The 13,479-nt window shown below is 40.7% G+C and overlaps 1 long non-coding RNA gene across 1 annotated transcript; it reads left to right on the forward strand.

Moving 5' to 3' along the window:
* The first annotated feature begins 1,168 nt into the window (after positions 1-1,168).
* Positions 1,169-8,187, forward strand: LOC309380784. The gene is made up of 2 exons (XR_014173141.1): positions 1,169-1,354; positions 7,769-8,187. It is a non-coding gene; the product is annotated as an uncharacterized lncRNA (long non-coding RNA).
* Positions 8,188-13,479: the final 5,292 nt, after the last annotated feature.

A 13,479-nucleotide genomic window follows, 5' to 3' on the forward strand; every position in this document is an offset into this window, starting at 1 on the left:
TGGGCTTTAGTCAATGAAATCTTGTGTCATAATAAATCTGTAAGTCTTTAGAGTACCAAAAGTTATAATGTGTGTGTTTGGAATTAGTCAACTTGATACCCAGCTGTATGAAAGGGATCAGGAAGTCAGGGAAACTGATGTGAATCAGAAAAAGGAAGTCAGAAAATAACTGCTTTCAATATTCCAGACTCTTTGAAGACACTTAAAAAAGGTTTGTTTCACTTTACGCTGTATGCCCTAGGCTGAGCTTATGTTTATTTTTAACCTTATTGTATTGCACATAGATTTGAAGTCATCATAAAGACCACCATCATCATTTAAAGCTAATAGATTATCATTTTCATTATGTTAGTGGATGATTAAATAACATGCTTACATCTCTTGCATTATTTTGCAAGGCCCTTAACATCTTGGATCCAGGATATCTCAAGGACCACCTGATTCATTATATACCTGCCTGATTCTGGAGGCCTTTCAGGAAGTCACAGTTAGCACACCCTCCAAGTGTCCCTATTTTCCAGGGATATCCCTGATTTAGAGAAGCCATCCCAGTTTCTGATTTGACCCCGGAATGTCCCACTTTTCCTTAGGACGTCCCGATTTTTATCAGAGAAATGTTGGAGGGTATGGAGTTATCCGACCCCTGAGCCATCTGAAGGCAATTCTGTATAAGGAAGTTTTTTTTTTAAAAAAAATGTTTAATGTTTTATTATGTTTTTATATGTGTTGGAAGCTGCCCTGGGTGGCTGGGGCAACCCAGTAAGATGTGTGGGGTATAAATAGTAAAATTATCATTATGGAATGGGCTATCCCTATTTTCATCAGATCAGTGTTGGAGGGTATGAGTTAGTGGTCTCCCATGGCTAAGAATAAGAATTTATACTCCGCTCATCTGGCTGGGTTTCCCCAGCCACTCTGGGCAGCTCTCAACAGAATTGAAAGCACAATAAAACATCATACCCACAATGAATTGTTTGTTAAGCATTGTTAGCCCAATTTACCAAAACTGTCTTTCCATTGAGGTCAAACAGGCCCTCTCCTGTGCCTTGAGAGGTTTAAAAAAATAATAATAAATTCCGGCAAACATCTTACCTGAATTCTGATTTTACAGTTCTGATTTTTATATTTTGTACTGAGTTATTTGCACACTATGTGGAGACAATTCTAATTAGGTGGTATATAAACAAAATAATAAATAATAAACCTCTCCCGTTGAAAGTATAGGATTCAAAGCATGGTCCTACCCCTGAAATGTTGGCTGGAGGCCATCAGATCTCAAAGATCAGCAGGCATCAGAGATCTATACATAAAAACCATCTTCTTTCTACCATGCTTCAAGTTCTATCCAGAGAAGGTAAGATGCACATAAGTCCTGCTGAAATATAGAGGTTAATATCTGATCATTTAATGAAGTCCCATGACTTCAATGAGATTTAAACATTAATTATCTTTTTTTATAAAAAGGTAAAGATAAAGGACCCCTGGCAGTTAAGTCCAGTTGTGAATGACTCTGGGGTTGCGGCGCTCATCTTGTTGGCCAAGGGAGCCAACATTTGTCCGAAGACAGTTTTCCCGGGTCATGTGGCCAGCATGACTGAGCCGCTTCTGGCGAAACCAGAGCAGCACATGGAAACGCTGTTTACCTTCCCGCTGGAGTGGTACCTATTTATCTACTTGCCCTTTGCCATGCTTTTTGAATCTTTTTTATAGATAAGGTTAAAAGGTAGATGAAAGAAGCCCAGTTCAGAGCAATGAGCTTAGTCTGGAAAAAGTAAATAACCCCATTAAAATCACTACATTGTGGATTAAAGCCAAAATGTAGCTGGGTGGGGAGGAAGCATAAAGGTAAAGGTAAAGTCCAGTCACAGACGACTCTGGGGTTGTGGTGTTCATCTCACTTTACAGGCCGAGGGAGCCGGCATTTGTCTGCAGACAGTTTTTCCGGGTCACGTGGCTAGCATAACTAAGCTGCTTTTGGCAAAACCAGAGCAGCTCACAGAAACGTCGTTTACCTTCCCGCCACAGTGGTACCTATTTATCTACTTGCACTTTGACGTGCTTTTGAACTGCAAGGTCAGCAGGAGCTGGGACAGCACACCATCGCTGGGGATTCAAACCGCCTACCTTCTGATCAGCAAGCCCAAGAGGCTCAGTGGTTTAGACCACAGCTCTACCCGTGTCCTGAAGAAACAAGCACACAATCACTGATAGGTCCACCCACCATCATGAGGCTCAAAGCAATGAAGATGATGCCTCCCCAGCTGTTGCCATTGGCTGTGGGTTTCTTGTGATGTCACAATAGCACTTGGCAACTGAGTGGATATAAAGGCAGGCCAAGGGGAAAGTCCTTTTCTATTTCCAACCGGACACACTTGGCAATGGATGTGACATTCAGCACTGCCCAGGTTTCTTCCACTTGGAGGAGGCAAAGTGATGAATGGAAGTAGGCAATCCTCTGGCAGTGGGATGCCATGGAGCAATAATAAGGCAAGTTTGCTTGCTTGAAGGCTGCTGTTATCTGTGATTGGAAGCTGGCGGACATCTCATGATGGACCTAACAGTAGCTTCTGGCACAATGGGACATGGTGACAGAAACCAGAGCACACGGAAACACATTTTTCTTCCTGCTGCAGAGGTATCTATTTACTTGCACTGGCATGCTTTTGAACTGCTAGGTTGGCAGGAGCTGGGGCAGACCAACGGGCGCTCTCTCCATCACTGGGATTTTTTTTTTTTTATAAATAATTTTTATTCATTTTCCAAACAAATTTTATACAATCAACAAATTATTTTGCACTCATTCTTCAATTTTTGACTTCCCTCAGTTTCTCTGTCAATCTTTGGTAAAATTTCTATTTATTGACGCATTTCTAAACATAATATTGCCTTTCCCAACTCCTTTTCCTCTTACTCTCTTTTTTGCAATATTTCTTACTATCTCACAGAGTCTCTTCAAAACCAACAAGCGTTGTCTGTACATCACATATATTTTTCAGATATTCTGTAATTTCCCCCCAGTCCTCGATAAACTTTTAGTCTTTCTGATATGGAATCTTCCCAGTCAATTTGTCCAATTCTGCATATTCAGCCAATTTCCTTCTCCATTCTTCCACTGTCGGAATTTCTTCCTGTTTCTGTCTTTGGGCCAGAAGTATCCTTGCGGCAGTCACTGCATATTGAAACAGTTTACAGTCTCTCTTATTAATTTCGTTTCCTACCATTCCTAATAGAAAGGCCTCTGGTTTTTTAACGAACGTATATTTCAACATCTTTTTCAATTCATTGTATATCATTTCCCAGAAGTCTTTCACCCTTTTACACTCCCACCACATATGATAGAAAGTACCTTCTTTTTCTTTACATTTCCAACACTTATTGTATGTTTTATACATTTTGGCCAGTTTAACTGGCGTTATATACCATCTGTAGAACATACTCTGGTTTCACCTCAGATCGTATAAATCTTCCGCGTTTTTTCCATCACTGGGATTCAAACCGCCAACCTTCCGATCGGCAAACCCAAGAGGCTCAGTGGTTTAGACCACAGCACCATCTGCTCCCATTATTTACCTTTTACCTTTATTCTATTGTAAATTGTTCTAACTCATAAGTGAATAATCATAGAACTATAGAATTGTAGAGTTGGAAGGGGCCATGAGAATCATCTAGTTCAACTCCCTGCCTAACATGGGCCTCAAACCCAGGACTCTGAGATTAAAAGTCCTCGTGCTCTACCAGCTGAGCTATCCCATGCTCTGCAGTCATCACAGGCAGCAAGAGACAGGAAGGAACTGCCACCAGGGAAGAGCATTGTGGTAGACATTGCAGAGTGTGATTCTGGTGAAAATCTACCACATCTGCCTGATGGGAATACCAGTGTGAGTGGGTTTGCTGAGTCAAACCGGAGATACAGTAACAAATCCCAGATTTATTTTCAGTCCCCTTCCTAATTATCCCTAGCACCAAATTTGCCATTTTCATAGCTGCTGCACATTGGTTCAATGTTTTCTTTGAGCAATCCGCCACTATCCCAAGGTCTCTTTCCTGCCCAGTTCAAGCCCCAATCAGTGCAGATGTAATGTTTTGTTGTGCTTTCAAACTGCTAGGTTGGCAGGAAGCATACAACAAGCTTAACCTACAGACCAGTCCAAAATACTTGATTAACCCAATCCAAAGAAAGTCAGTTTTCAGGTAGGCAACAGTATTTGAAATTCTCTAAGTAATCTTAAAGCATCCTTTCCCCTCAGCTCATTTGGTTCAAATCTAGATGAAGCACATATTAAGTAATAGTATTGATTTATTTTTGCTTCTTTTTTTACAGTTTATTAGCCGCCACCGTTAAGCAGTTGTCCTGCACTTGGTACTATAGTTTTCCATTACTTTTATTCCCAGAAATGAAACGAAACATGGATTTGTTGTGCAAGTGTGCTGCAGTACCATTGCTATTTACTGCAATGTGCCAAACTTAATTTCTAAGGTATTATGAAGGTGCACTCTTATTGCATGAAGGACGTCTACCTAGCTCTTTCTAAACGGGTGACGGATCTACACAGAAGTGTGACAGTATAGAGGTAACCTTGAAAAGGACAATGAAAACAGGACAATGAAAAGTAAAAGTTTATATATAATAATTATTATTTTATTATTTTATAAATCTGTATACCACCCTATACCTGCAGGTCTCAGGTCGGTTACAACATAAAGACATAAAATACATAACAAAAACATAAAATACATAATAAAAACAGGAACAACCATTCAATAACCACCCCCAACACATTTGAAAAGCGCATTGGATGTTGAATCAGCCAAAAGTCTGGTTAAAGAGGAAAGTTTTTGCCTGGCACCTAAAAGTGTAAAATGAAGGCATCAGCTGAACCTCCCTGGGGAGAACATTCCACAAATGGGGAGCCACTGAAAAAAGAAGGCCTGTTCTCATGTTATCGCCCTCTGGACCTTGTGGAGAAGGTACACGAAAAAGGGCCTCAGATAATGATCTCAAAGTCTGGGTACGTTCATATGCAAAGAGGCAGTCCTTGAAGTATTGCAGTCCTAAGCCATTTAAGGCTTTATAGATCAAAACCAGCACTTTGAATGGGGCCCAGAAACTAATTGGTAGCCAATGCAGTAGGACCAGGAATGCCGTAATATGCTCAAACCATTTTGCCGCAATGAACAACTTGGCCACCAAATTCTGCACTAGCTGAAATTTCCAAGCAAGCATAAATACCGATTATTTTTATATAGCATAATCTACTGTAAACACTTTTAGCCCACTAGCTTGGAAGCAAGCCCCATCAGAGGTAGATTTAGGTGAGTGCTACAGGTTTCGTCGCACTGGGTGCAAAATTCTGGAGTGCCACTAGGGACACTGCAACTGTGATTTAGAATGAAGAGAGAGGGGGGTGTGTGCTGAATTTTGGCATCGCGCAGGGCACCACTGAAATTTGAGACCCCAAAGTCTGCCACTAGCACCATTGAATTCAACAGGACTTCTGAGTAGACTTGGTTCACATTGTGCTGTTAAGTCCCACAGTTTTCAAAACTTTCAATTTTGAACACAAGAAGTCTGCTAAAAAGACTGTCCCCATTGTACCAATGCAATTAAAAGCACACACCACCTTAAAGGATAAAGGTATGCTATTAGGCAGCAGCTAACCATGCTTTTAATTTGACAACGCACAGTGTGCAGGCTTCCTTTCTTCTTATTTAGATGTTTTTCTCTTGTCATTAGAAGCCAGCAATGGACATGAATGCTTTGTATATAATTATATAGCACTTAGAGGCACCAGGAAATAAAACTCTTAGATCCTGCCAAGCTGTTAAAATGAGACTTGCAACTTGATCAGAATATGTATCAGATTTAAAGCCATGATTAACTTTTATTAACAAAGTATTCAACAACATGAAATGGGACGAGATTGTCCTGGTGATATGCTCGTGTATTTTCTTTTCTGAATCATTTATCCCCTTCTCTAAAAGTAAGATGTTTGCTATCAACTCAGTAAAACACCATATTTTTCAGGGTGATTACTTTTGAATAATGACTGGGAACATGATTCTGGATTTATCAGTCAAGTTTATAGAGAAAAGAAGCGGGCAAGCACTGGGCCTGATGCTGGCACCAGAAATGAGTGAGGATTAATCTCATAGCCTATGTCATCCTCTCATTGTTTTTTGATTATGTCTACTGGAGTAAGGTTACCAGATTTTTTTCAATGAATCCAGGGACACTTTTCAACTTCCTACTAAACAGATAGATTTTGTCAGGGGACTGATTTGTAAATCCGGGGACTGTCCCCGGGAAATGGGGATGTCTGGTAACCTTATACTGGAGGGGCCTGTCAGGAGTAAGCATAGACCAATGGCATCAAATACAGTCGTACCTCGGGTTAAGAACTTAATTCGTTCTGGAGGTCTATTCTTAACCTGAAACTGTTCTTAACCTGAGGTACCACTTTAGCTAGTGGGGCCTTCTGCTGCCGCTGCACAATTTCTGTTCTCATCCTGAAGCGAAGTTCTTAACCTGAGGTACTATTTCTGGGTTAGTGGAGTCTGTAACCTGAAGCATCTGTAACCTGAGGTACCACTGTAGTATGGGAAACAGCCTTATTAGAAAAACTAACCAACAAACTGAAACTGACATGGGGACAAATAGAAGAAGAAACCTTCACCTCAATATGGTTACCCTTTATCACATACACAGCCCAGCAAGACAACAACAAGAACCCGCCAACAGCATTTAAATTAATCTGACTAACCTGATCCAAAAACACAAACACATAACCTCCACACCCAAAAACAAAGCTCACCACCAGGGGAGAGAGACAGCAGAAGAAGATTGGAAGGAATTCAAGGACTATCTTAAGAAATACTGTAAAATTAATGAATATTAGACTGACGTTGGTTTAGAAATTATGGGGTTTCCAGCTGTAATGGATAAGTAAAAGAAAAGGGAGACTAAAAATTAAATGAAAAATAAGGGAAAGGATTTGCTGAATTAATAAATTAGAAATTGGAATGCAGAAAGGGGAGGTATGAGGAAGTCGGGGAAGTAAGTTACAAGAAAATAAGGGATTGAAATTATACCTGTTTTTATTTTTTCTTTCTTTGTTTGTATTAATGTATTGCTTATTTTTGTGTTTTATAAAATCTTGGAAACTTTAATAAAAATCTTTTAAAAAACAAAAAACAAAGCTCACCACAGCCAACCAAAGACAACCAACCACACCTTGACCAACCCCAACCTCTCTCACCACCAAAGAAATACAAGAGAATAGTAAAGTGATGCTGACACATAACCCCACACATACACTAAGTAGAATACAAGTATTGCCTCCACTCACCACTCACCTCTTTCTCCCTCTTTTGCCCTTTTCTTCCTAACCTAACAGTAATGTCTTGACAAATGAAACTGATCTGTAGAAAATGTAACTTGAAAAAAGAGACATTGCACATACTTTTGTAAGCCAAGAAATCTCTAATAAAAATATATTTTTAAAAAAGAAAAAAGAAATGAGTGAGGAGAACAGAAACAAAGGATAATAGTACACTGGAAGGTCCTTGCCGGTCACAAAGGAAATATTGGGTTTGGAGAGAGTTAATGTAGGATCTGTTTCAGGAGCAAATGGGAAGGTGATGATGCAAATAGAGGTACAGTTAAGGTTTATATGATCTGAAGAGAAACCAAAGTAAGGATGAACAGTTAAGAATTGAGAACCAGAATGAGATTCAAGACATACCTGACTGTTTATTTATGCTATAACAGCTGCAAGGATGTTGCTTGCCCAGAGTTGAAAAGACGACAAGGTCACTGCCAGAGTGGACTGGCAGACTAAACTAATGGACTGTGCAGAGATGGCAAGAATGACTGGGAAAATCAGAAACCAGGAGGATCAAAACTTCAAGAAAGAATGGGAGAAATTTATTTTATATTTGACAGACCACTGTAAACACTTGAACTCTTTGGCAGGTCTTAAATAACTCTTGTAATATTACACAGTCTTTGGATACAATGGAGGACTGAAAAATTAGGAGGACTTGTAGTTGAAAAGGTTAACTAAAGAACCCACGGAGGGGAAGAGGGAAGTCTAGAGATTCGGAAGAATCTTGTGTAATTTTTATTATTTGTGATTTTGAGTGTGAATGAGTTTGTAAAACCAAATAAAAATCATTTTCGAGATTTAAGACATACCTTATTGTCAGTTTCGGATTTAAATGGGTCCTTGTTTTTCTAGAAGGTCCTCCACACAATGCAATTCCTAGAGGAATGCCCATCTTTCTCAGTGTATATCATCATTCACCATGTTGTATTGTATTTTACTCTTACTTAGATATTTGAAACTTATGGTTTCAGCTTTCCCCCCTGTGCTCCACAAAATAGCTGACACAATCAGATAATTGGAACTTCTAGTATATTTCTTTATACATGCATCTTCTTATAAAAGTAGATTTTAGCAAGGCAAGAAAATATTTACAATGTAACAGTCCCTGCTTTTGTTAGCTGCATGTCTGGATTTACTATTACAAAGCTCCATACTTCAGATACTACTAACAGCACAAGGCTGTGCAAGTCTACTCAGACGTAAGCCTCACAAAGTTCAATGGAGCTTACTCCCAGGTAAGTATGTATAGGATTGTCACTTAAAATGAACTCTTGCAATTACCAAAGTAATAAAAAAAGTATACCATTTCATTAGGTCGTGTATGGTCTGCTTCTTAGAATTTCCAGAGAGGTGGCCTTGTTCAGTCTATATCAGCAAAAAACCCCAAACCGAATCAAAATAAACAGAGAGCCTTTCAGATCCTTAAAAGATGAAGATTTTAAAATAAAAATATGGTATACATTTTTGTTCAGTTTTTCACTATGTTCTAGAAACTCTGTTATGTTTAAGACAGAAGCAAAAATGTGGTTTTTTTACATGCCTATAAGCTTTTCTTTGCTATGAAGCAATGATTATAGCACATTATTATTGCATTACATTACATCCCCAGGTGTCTCCAAAAGCCCTTACTTATTTATAAGGTTTTCAAGAGCGGTTTGGTCATCACATACCTCCAACTCAGGCAGCATTTTCAAACAGGACTAATCACAAGGTGAAATACAGGTGTACAGCAAAATCACTCAAATCCTGTTGATACCTAATCCATGGATTTTATATTTTCAATAAGCAGTGCCATTAAGCAGAGAACAAATTAGGCATCTCATTTTGCTAAATTTTGCTTTTTAGCACATATGCCATCTGCTCATCTTACTCCAAGAACAACAGACTGTAATTCAGCTCTTTAATTACAGCACTAATTATTCCAGTTAGTTCGTAGGTCCGTGTTTGTTTTTTTTAATGTAAAGCTTTTCAGATAGGGAGCTACACTCAAGGTTGTGGAAAGGCAGGAAAGCGAGGGAAGAATTGTAATTGCAACCAGGCATCAAAAATAGATCTGTGCTGATTTTAGCAAAGTAGTACCAGCAACTCCCAACATGGTAGCATTCAGACAAGCTGGGTAAAACCACAATTGCCCTGGGTGGAATGAGGTGTGTGAATATCTAACACTTCAGTATAACCTAGGCTTTTTAAAAGCCAGAACTCACTGGAACTCAGTTCTGTCCCCTCTCAGGTGGGCACCATTGCCATTATAAGATAAAAAGGGAGGTTCTGGACCCTCTTTCTAGAAAAATGGCACTGAGTCTTCACTGCTGTTGCAGACTCTGCTGTATATGGTGTCTTCAACAACAGACTCACCTGTTTGTAAAGCAAACATATGAATGGGCAGCTTTCAAGTCCTAACCCTGATGCCATACCCTCCAACATTGCTCCAATGAAAATAGGTACCGTACATCCCATTCCATAATGAAAATGCAACTATTTATACCCCACACATCTGACTGTATTGCCTCAGCCACTCTGGGCGGCTTCCAACATATATAAAAAACATAATAAAGCATTAAACATTGAAAAATACTTCCCTATACAGTGGTACCTCTGGTTAAGAACTTAATTCATTCCAGAGGTCCGCTCATAACCTGAGGTACCACTTTAGCTAATAGAGCCTCCTGCTGCCGCCGCACGATTTCTGTTCTCATCCTGAAGTAAAGTTCTTAACCTGAGGTACTATTTCTGGGTTAGCGGAGTCTGTAACCTGAAGAGTCTGTAACCTGAAGCGTCTGTAACCCAAGGTACCACTGTACAGGGCAGCCTTTGGATGTCTTCTGAAGGTTGTATAATTATTTATCTCCTTGACTCAGGGGTTGGATAACTCCATACCCTTCAACATATCTCCAATGAAAATAAGGACATCCTACCATACCCTCCAACATTTCTCCAATGAAAATAGGGACGTCCTAATTTGCTAAAAGTGGCTTAGTCATGCTGGCTACATGACCCGGAAGCTGTACGCCAGCTCCCTTGGCCAAGAAAGCAAGATGAGCGTCACAACCCCAGAGTCGGCCACGACTGGACCTAATGGTCAGGGGTCCCTTTACCTTTACCTTTTAAAGGAAAAGCAGGACATTCCGGGATCAAGTCTGAAATCAGGACGGCTTCTCTAAATCAGGGATGTCCCTGTAAAACAGGGACATTTGGAGGGTCTGTGATAGAAGTGCATCGAACAGAACACTGGCAAGATGGTTGGTGCTCATACAGTTGTATGCATGGAGGTTCTCCATGCCAGCAGCTATCCTGATGGCACAGGGATCCCCCTGGAGTGCAGATCTTATCTGTGTACAGCTGCATGTACATAACACACACACACAAACACACACACTGTCCAATGTTGTGTTTGGCGCATGGCAGATGTGCCGACATCAGGGCTAGTAGGTGTGGTCTCCCTGCCCTCTCCTCCCCTTGGTTGCGCAGATGGAGAAGACTCCTGAGATGAGCCCTGTACTTACAATGAAATTATACATCTCACGGTAGAGTGCTCTGTGAAGCATTTCAAATATGCTTCTACAATTTCAGGCTACCCATGATTCTAGCATTTGGGGAATAGAGCAATGAGATGCATAGCAATGTCATGCATTCCGTCCTATGCAGGCTGACTTGCAACCTAAGGACACCCTCACTGCCTTTTCCCCAATAGGCAGGAAAGACTCTCATAGGGAATGGGTGTTACAGTCCAGGTTACGGGCAGTCAGAGTCCTGGCTTGGTACGTTGGGACTGGGGTAGAGGTCAGGAAGCAGGAAGCAACAGTCCAGGGGCAAGGAAGTCAAGAGTCCATGAATCAGGAAACCAGAAGTCAGGAAGCCAAGGGTCCAAGAGTCAGGAAGCCAAAGCACAGCTAGGTGGGTAGCATGTTGCTGTGGCAAAGAGCCAGAGGGAAATGCTGGTCTTATATACCCCTCCTGGCCCTTGCCATTAGGTGCTCCGAGTCTTCTGTCAAGCCTCACCTGTGTGGCTGTGCCTTGCCTTTCCAGACCAAACTCAGGAAGGCCCCAGTCCTGCGAGGCCCTACCAGTCACAGGGCCTGGCTCCTGCACACACTCCTGACAATGGGTCAGTGGGGAAGAAACAAACCCTTCAGCCTCCCTCTTGCACAGCAGTAATTTGTCCTCACTAATACCAAAGCAAAGCACTTTTCTGCAGTATTAGTGTGGGAGTAAACTACTGCTGAACCTTAAAGATAATTGGAAATGCAGCCTATATTAAAGGTCCTTCAAGGACTCATACTTTTCTTATTGATTTTAGGTTGCTTGGTTTTTTACAACTGGGTCCAATGAGAACAGAAGCACATTTTTTATGTCAGTTATTACCTCTTTCCTCCTTTCTTTTTTGTCCAGTCCTTTCTCATTTATTTTGCTTTTCAGGTTTTGCTTTGTTTTTCCTGGAAAAGTCCTGCTTTGTCATCAATCATGCTACTTTTTTTTTTGGCTCAACATGAAATAAAAGCCATAACGAGAACTGTAAGCAACAGTTATAATTAGGGCTCGGCCAAATATTCTACTGTTCAGATTTCGAGCACAGAAAAAGTGCTTTCTGGAAGGGTAAAATGTTGCCTCCAACAAATCTGGCTTCTCAGAATGGTTGTTCTTCTTTGGCCTGTTTGCAGGTTCCGTCATCAGCTGCTGCTGGTCCTCCCCTGTCCTTTACCTTTACTGCATGTTCCCAGCCAATCACGGAAGGGAGCAGGTAGTGATGTCACAATGCTACATAGTCACTCAGATATAGCCATGTGCTGACTTCACTGAGAACTAACCGAACCGATTTAGAGTGAAAGCTAAACTTCCTGGACTGGTTGAATCTGTGATCCGAGCCCATCCAGTAGGCAGTGACAAATGAAGTCTCTGCAGGACAATATTTCTTGAATAAGCAAATGTATTTCATACAGCAATGTATGAAAGATTGCTGAAAGAAGGCACCCCTCTGTACTGATGAACTTGTTATCAAAAATCACTCATCCTTGCAAGTGAGCCCCAGTTATGATTGATTATGCAATAACATCAACCCATAACAATGATAAAAAATAGAGTGTGCTGGAAAAGAATAAACACTAGTCATGGTGCTACCAAGCCTGCAAGCAGAGCAATGAGATAATGAGTCATTCAACATGATTTCTTAGGGTTTGCTTGTTTTTTTAAAAGAACTTTCAGCCTTGTATAGTTCTGGGGCCGCTGGACTCTTCTCTGCCTGCTGTTGCTATCCTTTGCTGAAATCCCCGCTAGCCTCAGATCTCTTATGCTTCAGAAACAAGTAGTGCTTTCTTACAGAGCTACATACTGATGCTCAATGGTATCACAGCCACTAAGAGAGGCTTGATCAGAGTCCTATGCAAATCATACTATTATTTTATTCTCCTGTGTGCTGTCTCCATTCATACACTCTGAGCACAGCCTAGATAATAATCTGTGATCAATAATTTATGTAACTGGGTGAGTCTCTCTTTCACACCAACATCCTCACATCCATGAATTATTCACATTTATTTTATAATAGCTTTTCATTTGTCTAACCCCATGGCATTAAAATACATACATGGTGAGCAAAATTTCACAGTCTGTCTTAAAGTCATGGAACCTAGAAGTTAATCCGCTGTTGACAAGTCTGGGTCCATCTTAAACTCAGGGTTAAGTGCAGTGCACTGTGATGCAAAACATTTTACTTAAAAGTAAGTTCTGTTGTGTTCAGCTTCAATCTAGATTCTGCCATGAGTGCATACACTCCAATAAGATCACAACTCATTACCAGCATGGTCATAGGATTACAGTCTGAAGGAATACATATGGAACATGGAAACAAAGGATCTACTTAAATACTGAAATTGGATCACACAGGGATCAGGCAAAGCAAAACTCATTTTATCCAGTCCCCTCCCTCAAAGCAAAAATTCTATACATATGACCTTCTCAATCAATGATTGTCTAACTGATCCTTTGTTGGTGCCCTTCAGCTGTTGTGGACTACAGCTCCCACCAACCTCTGCCACATGCTGCCTTGGGCTTATGGGAATTGTAGTCCAAAACAGCTGGAGGGCATCAGGTTGGGGAA

This window comes from Podarcis melisellensis (assembly GCF_964234715.1).
Source record: "Podarcis melisellensis genome assembly, chromosome: 11".
NCBI lineage: Eukaryota > Metazoa > Chordata > Lepidosauria > Squamata > Lacertidae > Podarcis > Podarcis melisellensis.